We start from the raw sequence: 13,557 nt of genomic DNA, 5'->3' as shown, positions 1-13,557 counted from the left end.
TCGCCGTCACAGCCCGCAGCGGCGGGCAGGGGGGCAGAGGGCTGCCACGGGGTAAATTTAGGTCACCCAGAGCCCGATGTTATCCAAACCATCGATGTTTTCACTCTTGAATCACTGATTTTTTTCTTGTAACATATGCATCTAAATAAATGTTAAAAAAACCCAACCCTGGGGGGCACAGAGGGCAGAACTGGCTGGCGGGGCTGGGAGGGTCGGGGAGCGGCGAGGCCCGGGCATGCGGCCCTAAGGGTGGGCAGGAAACCCTCTGGTCCTGCACAGCCCTGCCTGCTGCCTGGCTCGCTCGTCTGCCCCTACGAATAATTCTCCCGTTGCCTCTCTGGTCATTTCTTTTCTTTCCCTCCCCTACCTACACCCAGGCCCATGCGTTGCAAGTATGCTTTTTGAGGGATTTGAAAACGCATGTAAAATTTGTGTTTTGGCAGGTCAATGTTGAAAGCAGGTTGATCAAATACTTTCAAAATTGGGCAACGCATGCAAAATTCGACTTTTTGGGATGTTGACTTTGTTTAGGCATTGAATATGTGGAGCTGCAAGCATAGAAGGGGGGGAAGGAGTAAGTAGGAAGAAAAAAGGAAAACAGATCTGAATCGTTTTTACATTATCCCTTAATAAAGGGAATTAAATAGAGGTGGTTCTACCCTGGCAGAGAATATACTTTTTTTAAAAAAAAAAGTATAATCTAGAAGCATGAGAAGTTCTTAAGTGTTAGAATAAGCTTTAAAAACCATAAACGTAAATTCTCAAAAGCGTGATACTGAAGCCAAGTATTTGTTCTGGGCCAGGAAATGTGTGTTTAAGATCTTTAAGACATGGATACATTAGAGTTTTTAGCACAATTTTGGAAGACCTAACGTGTGTGTTACAGGGTAATAGCTGGTAAGACCAGTGGATTTAAACTACATCATTACAAATCAGTGCAGAGAGTCCTGGTGCTCACAAAGAATACGGTGGGCAGATGCGTAACTGAAATACTAGGACTGAATGAAGCACTGGCGTACTTCAGTGTGGTCTGAAGGCAGGGTGCATTGCTGTGCTCAGATGGACATCGGTATTCATCTCAACATAATCGCTGAAATGAACACAAACTTCTGCATCTGGAGGCTGTCTCCCACACAGTAGCAAAACCTGCCAACTTTGATGTATTAAAATTTCAGATTCAGGACAAAGTTCATTATGCCATGAGATTTCCTGTTACCTCAGAAATAATAATATTGAGAAAACTGGATCTGGAAGATGCACTCTCTTGCTGCTTTTCCCTTGCTCTGTTGCAGAGCCCACGTGTCCAGTCCTTGTCTCCTGCTTGACTATAAGGATGCTGTGGGGAAGCATGTCACAGGCTAAAGTCCAAGTAAGCAACATCTTCTGCTCTCCCCTTGCCTACAGAGCCAGTCTTCTCATCACAGAGGTGCTCAGGCTGGTCAGGTGTAATTTGCTTTTGGTAAATCCACGCTGGCTGTTCTCAGTCACCTTTTGCTCTTACTGAGTCTGGAAATAACCTCCCAGGGTTTCAGATGAAGCTGATCAGCCATAAGTTCCCCAGATCCTCATTGTCTCCGGTCCTTGGGGACCTCCCATGAGCGCCACAATCATTCAGAGATGACAGAAGGTGGCCTCACGATGACATTGGCCAGCTCTCGGTGTGCTTGGTTGTTTCCCCTCTGATCCCATGAGCTTACATACGTCCAGTTTATCTAAGTAGTCCATAACTTCATCCTCCTCTTCTGTGAGCAGCACCTTTCTCCCTCAAGCTTTGCTACTACCCATAGGGATCTGGGAGCCCCAAGACCTTGCCAGTAGTCACGGCACTGACATAGTCTTTTCCGTGTCCTGTGCCACTAGGTGCTCTGCCCCATTAAGCAGCAACGCCACAACTTCCTTAGTCCTCCTTTTGCTGCTGGTGTACCGACAGATGCTCTTACTGTCCTTCACATCCCTCACCAGTTTCAACTCCAACCTAGCTTTGACCTTCACTATTTTATCCCTGCATGCTTAGATGATACTCCTAGAGCCCTTCCTGGAATATATTCCAGTCAATCATTGCATGGAAGCTGTCTCCGTAACTTTTATCAGGACATTTGGTCATCTTCTTGCATCCTTATAGCAGGAAGGACCAGGACTGCTCAAAATATCCAAGATAGGGACACTGTGGGTTTATATGACGATGGTCTTTTTTACCCCTCTTTCTTTCCATATAGTAGCTGACACTTGGTTCGGAGTTGGGTGTTTTGGCCCTTGCAGAGCGTCAAGTGCATTTTTTTTCCATGGAACTATTGATTGCAATCCTGAGATCTTGCCCCTGGTTAGTAACGGGCAGCTCATGGCCCATCACAGCTCTGAGGTAATATCGCTTAGACATGTCACAGGTTTTCCACTGAAGAAACCGATGCAATTGTGAGGAAGAGGCAGATGATAGCAGACGGAGGAAATGTGCAGGATGGATCCGGCTGACGTGGATGCTGGGGTTTATGTATTGCACTGGCTGGATGCAGAGGTATGGGAAGGAGACTTCTCTGAATAGGACACAGGTTTGAAAAGACTCAGCCTTCCTTCTGGTTTGAGGAGGTGTGGGACAAATCACGTTGGCTGTGGACATGTGAAGAATGATACATTAAGGAATATACCCAGAGCAAATTGCTCTATAGCAGTGGTGCACGGATGACCAAGCTGCGGGATGGATTTCACTTTGATTCTGCTAGGGATAAATTGCTATTTTGGGGGAAGTACTAAATCACTTTTTGGTTTTATATCATGCATCTGAAACTTTTTTTACACTGAAGTAGCTTGACTTGCCATAGATAACTGTGGCCATTGGTGTGCCCAAGTTGTTTCTTTTACAAAATTGTGCTTTCCTGCCTCATTTAAGTATGTTACATATTCCGAAGTGCTCAGATATTAGGGTACAGAAATGCTTTTGCTGCCTTGAGTGCTTTCAGCTACTTTACATTGGTATAGCCAGCTGCTGGAAAGCAACTGGATCTGCCCAGCTGAGCAGACTCCGAATTTGGAGAAATCTGATTGGAATTCCCTGTGGAAAAGCCACCACTCCCTCCCTGCTTCCTCGCTAATCCCTGCTGCAGCTCTACTGCCTGGGTGTGGACTGCAGCTGAGGAGAACAAGTGGTTAGGCTGTATTTTACAGCGATCCCCTCCGCAGAGCAGGCTCCAGTGAGATGCATCAATTACGTGACTGAAGTAATGCTGGGTAAAAAAGTAAAAATCAACAATTATAGCTAATAACCTGGTTGCTACATAGAATCCCTGCAGAAAATCTAATCTTAGCACGTGAACATTTGGAAACAAGTGTCTTTTTTTAACTGCTGAAGGGGAACAAATACAACTCGCCTCATACACAAGTTGTATGGAATAAGCAGCGGTTTCCAGCAGGAGGAAAAGGACATTAAAAATAGAATCCCAAGCCTTGTTCACCATTTACTTGTGATGCTGGACAAATGCCATCGTGAACCGTCTGCTGCATATTAATTTCAGTAGATGTTGATGTCTCACTTCAGAGCTTTGTAGAAAATAGTTTCCTCTGGAGATGTCTTCATAAACACACACAGAATGCTGCGTGTATCCTGTTCTCATTTCATGTGAAAACCCCAATACAAATGACCTGATAATACTTTTTTTTGTGTTGATTTCAAATAATTATGTGAGTGAAAATTAGATTGTGAAGCTCTGTAAGTGTAACCCCTTAGATGATAGGCATCTTTTTGTGAACAATCTACCTTAGTTAATCCTTTTTAGACAGAAGGAGTACAGTGAAGTGTTATGAGCCTTTGGGACCCAAGCCAAATGCTTTGGCTTGCTGATAGCTGAAGGCTTTATGCCTCCCTTTGCAGATAAAAAGATAAGGAAGGGGAAAAGATCATCAGCAATATAATGAAATACTGAGGTTCTGAGTTAGAGCTTAGTCTGGGCAATGGGGAGATAAAAAATCCCTGTAGTGACTGGGTGATGATGATGGACTGTGGTGGTCTGTCCTCTCATCTGTTCCTCTCTTTTTCCCTGGTAGAAATTTCGGGGCAGCGGGGGGGGGATAACACTCTTGACTCAGATCTCCTCAATTTCGACGCAGACAGGGCGACTTAACCTCTTAAGGCTGTCTATAGGGGACTGCAAGTCAGTTGGCTTAATACAGTGTAATCCTTATCTTAAGCAGGCGGCGAAGCTAAGACAGTGTGGTGGAAGCTGCATGGCCAGGCCTTGGCAGGCAAGCAAGATGCTTTGAGCTCGAGCCCTGGATGTAGGAGAAGGCAGGTCACAACTGAAGTGGGTGTTGCTTCTAACCTTTTCTCCTCTCGTTCCTCTCATGATGGTGAGGAGTTAACTAATTTCAAGTGGTTAGTAATGTGCCCCCAAAATCTTAAAACCTGTCCAGCCCCTTCTGGCCACTCCACCCTTTGCCACTTATGGTAAACGTGACCCTCCTTGTATTGAGAGCTGTGGTAAAACTCTTAGTGGAGTCAGATATGAGTGAAGCAAGTGGAAATAGGGAAACAGGCACTTCACTTTTCAAAGTCCTCTGGGCATGGCCCACATGTGGTTCCCCTCACCTCCCATATGTTTTTATACAGGGGTGTTTTTTTGCCAGTGTTGATTTTTAATGTCTGAAACCAGTCTTAGCTTTTGTTACTGGTTTGGTGTGTAGGAATGGCAAGGAGAATGTTTAAACTCTACCAAATTACTGCTCTTTTTATTCACAAGACAGAAACAGTAGTTTGAAAAATACAGAAGCGAAATGCAAGCAGTACTCAGAAAAGTTTATTTCATTCCTTGACTAAACTTGACATTCACTTTTGTCAAGTATGCCTCCAATTAACGTAAATTCCCACTGGAGAAGGAAAAGGTGATGAGTGATCAGTGAACATACTATCGAGAGCGGTTTTCAATATTTCATTCTAGGATCTGAGCTGCTTACCTCCGGTTCTTCATTTTAACCCGAAAGATTGAACTTTTCTGTGGGCATTTCTGAAGGGCTGTGCATGCTTCTGAGTCCTGAAAAGCATACTTGTTCTCCCCTTTCCCCACATGAAGAGGCGAACTGGTTTCTTGTTTAAGGTGTGATGTGGAGGTTCATGTTATCTTGAAGCAGTTCTCATTTCTGGCCCAAAGACTGATCTTGATCGAGTGAGGTTGTTTTGGTTCCTCCCTGTGAGCTGAGGGAGATTTCCCGCTGCGTTTTGCTGAAATAAGCTCGTCAGGGGAGAGTCTTGTTTCCCTGAATGCTTTGCCCAGCACAGTGGCCTCTGGAAAGAAACAGGGTGAAAGGAGAAGCAGCTCCTGCACACCCCTTCGCCTCCAAGTTTAGTGTACCATCTTTCTGCCAGCCTTGCACTTGCCTCCTCCAGTCTTCTTGAAGGAGCAGAATATAGACATTTCTGTTCTTCCCCATGGGGTGAGGAGTTTGTGCTTTGCTGCAGGTCTCCACGATATTTCCTTTGGTCACCTCCTCAGATGAACTGGAAATGCTCTTTTTTTTGGCCATTCTGCATTCTTCCCGGTTCTGTGGCGTGAGGACCCCAGCACTGCAGGGATTTTCAACCCATTTTTTTTGCCTTTTTGCTCTCTGCTGTGCTGTATCACGCACTTTTCTACATTCACAGCCTGGCCCTGGTTCCTGACGTGGTGTCTGGTTTCAGAAAGAAGTCTTGAGCAGTTGCTGTAGTTGTGAAAGATGCTTAGGAGCAATGCTTTTGTTTACTCAGAGATTTCATGGGGACATCTTGGTATGTTCTGCAGCACGCAGCACAGCTGAAACTGCCTTACATCACATAGCTATGCAGGTTTGGGTTAACTGTTGTTTCGGTTGTAAAAGGGGAGCCTGACTGACAGCTGTTTTTCTGACCACATGCCTACGTTATTTTTCCAAGATATATATAGAAGTCTGACTCGCTGAGCAGAGCAAAATGACTTTGTGCAATTAATGTGACATGCTTAATAATGCTTGGAAGGGTGCAGGCATCTGCATTTATCAACCTGCCAAGGCTAAAAAAAATATTCTACAAGCAATCCCAGCACAAACACAGCACATGTTTTTCTAAAACAAGGGACTGCACAATGCCCAATTGGTAATATTGCTTTTGAGACGAGACACTCTATTTTTCCAAGGGAAACTTGTGTCATGCCAGAAACTCACTTTACCCTTGGGTTATACTACAGGGTGACAAATTCAATTTACAATTTTTTTTCTTTGGCATTTTAATGTCATAATTGCTTTCCTATTTAAACAGCTCGTTCCTTGAATACAAAGTATGGTTTGGTTATTAGCACTGCAGCGGCACCTTGGCGAAATAAGGTCCAACCAGCTATCCATATTTTTTCCAGTAAATAAATGATGTTTCAAAGGTTGTCATGACATAATTGAAAAGTTGAAGGCTCAAGTAATTAGCATACAATATGCAGCTTTCCACACCCAGTATTTTTATACAGCTGCACTAGTAATACTGTTGTCTGGGGAGGTTTTAATTTGAAAAGGAGGGCACTCCCAAGGGGTATCTGCTTGAAGATGAAACCTAATTTAGCTTGAGAAGAAAAAGCATCAGCCACAGCTCCAACCTCTCTTGGCCCAGGTGCTAGAAGATGTTAGAAGAGAAGCCCAGCTCCCCTCCTTTCCTCAGCAGCAATACTAATTTTACTGTAGCTCTTGCTGCTGCAGAGTCAGCTATACCAGGTTCAACCTCCTGTAGCTAGTGGGACCTACCCTGCAGTATGTCCTTACCCGAAAGGTAGAATATACAAGTCACAACATTTTTTCATCAATATATAAACACCAGATGCTTGGCTGGCTGCCGCTTGCAGGAAAACACAGAAGTAAGAGGGGATGGGGGAGAAGAAGGAGAGTTTAAGCTGCCTCACATGCCTTGTCCCAGTGAATTGCCTGGTTTTGGTATTAGGTGGAAATTTAATTCCTGTGTTTTGGCTCTTGCTCCCTGCCTTACTTCCATGGAGCGTCAGAGTAGGGGGCAGTGGGATGAGGATGCTGGAGGCATTGACCATTGAAAGAGTGTAGCTGGGGAGAAGGGGATGAAAATGTTAATTTATTACCAAGGTAGGGATGAATTGTGTTTGAACCCAGAGGTTAAAAGTACCATAGCCATTGTCTATCTCCTCACACAACCACCATCCCCAGTGTTGAGCTCACCACAGAAGTGTAGGATTGGAGGCACCATGCAGAAATCTACGTGAGTATGTCATTTTATGCTTGGGGTCCTGCTAGAGCGTGTTGCAGGCTGCGTCTGACCCACGTGCCTGCATTGCCTTTCTATGGAAACTACTATATAATCTCCGTCTCAGCCCCATGTGGCATTGGCATGTGGCCATGTCACACCTCTTGACCCCAGAGCTGAAATATACTCTGGACTGGTAATACCCATATAGCAGAAGAGATCATCCAGGTCATTATGTACCCAGCAAATGCATTCAATAAGTGTTTTGTCTGGAAAAGCATTGAACATCTATCCCATACATGTCAATCCACCACTGCCCAAACATAGACCTATGGTCTTCTTTGCATTTGTGATTTTGCTTTCACAGTTTTGCTTTCTTAATTTTACATTTTGTAATATTAGAAAATAATACGTTCTGTCCGGCATGCTGAAGAAATACAGGTATTTTTACCAAGAAAGTGAAATCCTACATGACAGAGGTAAATCCAGTTGAAATATGTGGGAGTTTTGCCTGCATAAGTACTGAAAGTTTTGGCCCTTGGGATGGAAATAGACCTTGGAGTTTTACCAAGGTGCTTTAGAGGTCCTTGTTCCCATTGCTTTTCTCTTTCAAATATGATGACTGGAGCTGTATGGATGCAGAACTCATTTGAACTAAAAATAAGTATCTTTTAGAACAGGATCTTCATTCTCTGGTCTCTCAGAAAGTCTGCTCAGGTATGAAACAGCGTATTGTTTTTGGTGCTGATTTTCTAGGCTGATGTTTAATCTGTGTGAACTGTGAAATACTGATTTTACTTTACTTATATGGAAAGGCCAAACTTGTGAGTAAATTATTGTGTTGCTAAAGACCGGACAAGCTCCTTTGAACTAGTTTCTTTACAAACCTACAGTGATCATTTATTGCGGCACTTAAAAATAAAAAAACCAGCTACTTCACACTGTTTAGAGACATTGAAGAAGAAATATAATGTTCTTCATGCACATGAGGATCAGATTCAAACAGATATAATAAACGTTAATTGTGACTTCTTGTCAGGTTTTCCTTTGTAAGCCTACAAGTTCCCTGACAGCCTTGCAATTACGGAAAGAAATATTAAAAAAAATAAAATCACAGAGCAGATGTGATTCTGTGCCCAGGGATTATTCTGTAACCCTGAAAGGTTGAACTGACACCGCTTTTGCAAAAGGAAGCAGCGGGTGAGCGCCTATATGCTTTTTCACAAGTGACATCTGATTTAAGAAGTACCTCACATGGTATCCTCACCATCCTAGAGAGGATATTGAAAATTAATACCATTACATGTTTCTAAATTGATCAAAATTGATGTCATTACAGACATAAAGGCATTGTGTGCCTGGATGAGCACTCACAAGGCATAACTTCAAGGGTAAGACCCTTACACGATGTAGATTCTGTAATGGCGGACATCACAGTGTAGACTGCCGGTTTTTGGTTTCTTGTTCTTACTGTGTGAGCAAGACTGGATGCTTGTCTGTTATTTAGGACTTCTTATCTGTAATGACCGTAAAGGAGGTGAAAAGGTACAGTAAATTTTAAATTGGTGTGGTGTTGGAGCCAAAGCCATAAGAATTGCATCTTTGAGACTCAATCACCAGTGTGAACTTCTGTGTTGGAATGGGAACTTTTCCTTCAAGGCACAAATTACCCTCTCCAGCTTGGAGTGAACAGCTGGAAATTGCTGAAGGGTCTGTCCCTCAGAATGAGGGGAAATGTGGTAAGATGCGTTGTATAGGATGGGGGTTTGTCTTTCATTAAAGTATCCACATTGATGTTTCTAAGACTGGCTCCAGAAGGAACATCCTTCCGTTTTCATCTTATTATTTTGGTTAATTCCATAACTCCAGACCGTTATGCTCTCCACTGTTCAATTAAACAAATGAGTTCCTAAATGTAGCAAGTAGCTTTCCCTGCTTTTTTTTTTTCCTTCTCCATAAAAACACTCCTACTGAACCTGAAAGCAAGATTTACACAAGAAAATCTTTGCCCTGAGAGTGAATACTGTGGTTTGATTTCTCTGCCAAGACTCCAGGCTTCTCAAAAGCTTAGTTATAAGCATGTAGGATCCTCAGCTAAGAGTTATATAGCATAGTAAGTGCTTGTAATCATTTATGAACTGGAATTAGAGTTGTAGATTGATTTCTAATGCTATAATGCTTTTAATGCTGGAAATAGTACTTTCATACAGTGTGTTGTAAGTGCGTCATACACTTAATTACTAATTAAGACATAACTAGCCGAAACACTAGCTATCATGCCTAAATCTTCTTTTTTTTTTTCCCCCCCCAGAATAAAGTGATGCCAAATCTGTAAAATCATGAACTGAAAGTAGTTGAAAATAGTATCAAAATTAGTGTCAAAACACTCCGGACTAGATATGAGCTCTGAAGTTTAACACCAAGTGAAGTTGTGATCCTTGGTCTTACTGTGGCAATTTGCAAATATTTGGGTAAGGAATACATAAGGAACAACAGCTCTATACTTCATGTTGAACTTCGCTTAGAAGAGGAAAACACCTCTCATGCTGTCCCATCACAGACACAGAGGGCATGCAACCTTTATCTTCCTTCCACAGACACACGTGTTTATGGTGAGGGAGAACTGGAGAGGCCACCTCACAGAGTGACACCCATTGATGAGTCCTTTCTGCTCATATTTCAGTTTCCGCTCTCTTAAATGAAAAAAAAAATATACTTAGCACAAGAGAAGCCCACTTTCTATGCTGTTTAAGCCACAGACTATATGCAAGTCATGTGAATGATGGAATATTCGAACTGCAAAGTCTTTTACAGTACATTTACGTTAAACAACATCCTAGGCCAAGTCTTCCCTGACCTACTCGAGCAAATAATTCTCTTGTGTACAGAGATCATGATTTGTCTCATTTTCAAGTGTCTGTTGCTAGCAGTGGTTGGGCTAGAAAGTATTTTGGTTTCCGTAGCTTTTCTGTTTGTATTCATCTGTGTGTGTGTGTGCGTATGCATGTTGATGCATGAAAAGACAAGGCAAACATATGATAAAGGCTAACATTTGAAAAGGTTGCTTTGGAGTATTAAAACCTATCTGTATTGGGATATCATACACCTATGACAAAGGCAATTTTTATTACCCTGATAAGGCATTGGTAGGAAAACAACAGTGGCTTATTTTTAATTGAAAAAAAATTGCGTGGTTTGAACGACTCCACATATTATTAACATAAAATGGGGATAAATGGAATAAATTGCTAATTGTTTATATAGAGGCATTGTAAATCTAAATGAGCATTCATAAGGAATGACCTTACTGATAAGACCCTTATATGATGTAGATTCTACATCAGTGGTTATCACTGTGTAGTTTGCTGTTTTACAATTTCTTTTTTTTTTGCCATATGAGGAAGACTTGATATTTGAAAAGATGTGTGATGTTGTTAGCTTTGTGGCTGTGAAAATGTTTTTAGTCAAGGCAGCATAGATAAAAGGGCTGCAGGGAAAGCATCAGGAAGGGATGTCTTTGCTCCATGGGTGCTGGCAGAAGCTGATTATTGAAACAGAGTTGCTCCCTGGAAGTTTGTATCAGGTTCTGGTAGCTGGAAAGAGTGATGATTACTGTAGGGTTGTCTGTGAAAAACTAAATTTTATCTGTAGATAAAGCAATTATAAAGGTACTAAATGCACTGCTATCATAATACTAATTTCTTACCCACTTGGGAAATTAATGTGAGAGGCTTTGGACAGCCCCTGTTGTTCACAGGGAAGGTCATAAGAGGCAGGTTTTGCAGGTTCAGACCTTTGTACTGTTCTTTGCAAGAAGAGGGATTGTAATGTGAGGAAACCTTGCTGTAGACCCAAATTCTCTTTCAACTGTCTCGTGATTTGAGTTCTGAAACCTGATTTTTCATATATGAATTCATGAATACAATTAAAAAGATCTTGTATCTTCAGTAGAGTTCCTTACGATGGTCTTATAATGTTGTATTTTCTCCCTACTCAATGGAAGACATCTCAGGTGTCCATCTCAGCTGGAATTTCAGCTTCCATTTATATTGTAGGAATATGGTTAAAATCAATATGCTGATTAATTTTATTACTTTGTTCTTTTATTTGATGCATCTATATACCACCTCCAGATACACTTACACTTAACACCGATAGAAACTGAGCAACAATGTTAACTGGCACAACATGTAAGCAAGTGTGAACTAAAGATCTAAAATACCCCTCAAGCTGTCTGGTCTTCTCAATAACACTTTGGAAATGGTCTGGTTAAACAACTAATTATCCTCAAAGCATCCTCTGAAGTTGATTAAACTTGGTCTTTGCCAGGGAAAGGGACTTCGAATGGTAGATCCTCTGAGATGTGAGGCATCTATCTGGGCAACCATGAGGATGCCTCTGGGCTGTGGTACCTGTACCCTGACGGCACGTTACAGAGAGCCAGGATGCATCACTGGATACCCCCCTGCCTACCCTGGTTTCCACTGGAGGAAAACCTGTAAGAAACTCAAGGAAGAATCCGTGGTGGCCTCCATCAGTCCCCTCATCTGGACATTGAGGGACTGAGACTTTGGGACACAGTGCAGAAGGCATTGCGTTTGCCCCATAGTTCGTGTGTAGCACCAGAGTCCTCCGGCTAATGAAGTACTAGGCTGAAAACGTAGAGAAGTGTTTTTTCAGATATAGAGGACTACAGTCATAAGCAATTTGACAAAGCAAAGCAAGGTACTGGATTTGGACCGGAGAACTGAATGTGGAAACCAACGGAGTTTATGCAACATGGGAGTAGTGTGGCCTCAGGGGACAAACCTGGATGTGCAGCTACCTTCCACCCCTTCTTATTTCTCAGCTGTCTGAGATCTGAGTTAAGCACAGAGTAACAGCACTTGGGGAACTGTAGCAAAGTCCACACCTTTAAGAGAGGCTTCTAACTCCTTAGCCAACTGGACAGGCAGAAACAGCCCTGGCTACTGCTGCTAGCAATCACATCCCGAAACAATGTGGGATTCAAGCAGGAGATTTTACACTTGGGGGTCAAATTCTTGAGGGAATGTAAAACGGCCCCCTCATGTCTTCTGCACTGGGGGACGGATGAGTCATCCTCACTGCAGAGAGTTACGCACCCAGCATGGATGGCATTTTTCAGTGCATTCAGCTCTGACCTAACAGCTTTCTTATTGGTGACAAGCAGAAAAGAAGTGGGCCAGAGCTAACCATTTATTGCAGCTATTTAAGTAAATGGTGCAAGTAACACCTTGTACGTGAAACTCACAGGAAGTCCGAGGGCATCGGAGTGGATGTCTGAGCCACGGGGAGGGGGAGTTGCAAAGAAGGAGTTCCCTTCTCAGCTCTCCTGGCTTTTGTTCTCAAAGATTTAAAACAGATTTTGCCTGGATAAACCAAGTGGCTTTTCCCAACTCCATCATTTAAGTCTATGGTGCCCAAACTGAATGACCTTTAATGTTCATCTTTAAATCTTTCAATGTCGTGATTAAACATGACAGGGATTAAGTCCCTGTCCAATAGCAGCTCACCTGGGTGCGTTGTTGGTTAGATGCAAAGCACAAAGCCAAATGCTCTTAAGCACCCAAGCGTACTGCTGTTTCAAAACGTAGCAAGCCCCGTCATGTCTTGTGATTAGGAAGCATTTCTTTTTTTTGAAGATAGAATGGAACAAAGAGCTGATAAAAAGAAGGTCTTCCAGAGCAAAAAAAATAGATTGTGGACAAAGGTTAGAACAGAAATTGAAGGGTTTTATCCTAAGTATTTTAAAAAATATATATGGTATGGTTTAGATATAGTTATGAGGTACCTAGTCTAATGGAAAAATGAACTTACAAATTCATAATTTCTTCAAGTATCCAGGCGAGAGACTAAATTACGCATACAAGGCAAATCAAATAGAGTTTGACACAAAAACCATTAACTAATAAAAACATTCTTCTGGTTGCCAAGTCACCTAAAAATCTCCCAGGAAATGTCAGAAAGAAGATGCCTGTGTGAGCCGTGGAGCCTTTAGTTATATCAGCACACAGCATATTTATTCTTGCAGGATTTTTGCCTCAGTATGTTTTTTCCTCCTCATTGTTTTATGTGGGTCTTAAGGTTAATGTACAGTTCATGCATGATTTAAACCCTGTTCTGGAGACAACGTCCTTTGTTTCCTCATTGGCCTTTTCCTATGATGCTAATTACTATAGCAACTGAGGGCTTCACATATGGCTTTGTTTTCATAACATCTCAAAGAGATGAATAGGTAGCATTACTGCACTTTACAGATTAACAATAGAAAGTTTGAGGTAAAAAATGAAGTAAGTTTATTCATTTATTGAGGGAAAATGCCATTTCAAGAAAATTAAATTGTCCAT

The sequence above is a fragment of the Aptenodytes forsteri genome, unplaced genomic scaffold (assembly GCF_000699145.1).
Source record: "Aptenodytes forsteri isolate BGI_AS27 unplaced genomic scaffold, ASM69914v1 Scaffold348, whole genome shotgun sequence".
Classification (NCBI taxonomy): Eukaryota; Metazoa; Chordata; class Aves; order Sphenisciformes; family Spheniscidae; genus Aptenodytes; species Aptenodytes forsteri.
This window is presented reverse-complemented; position numbering follows the sequence as displayed.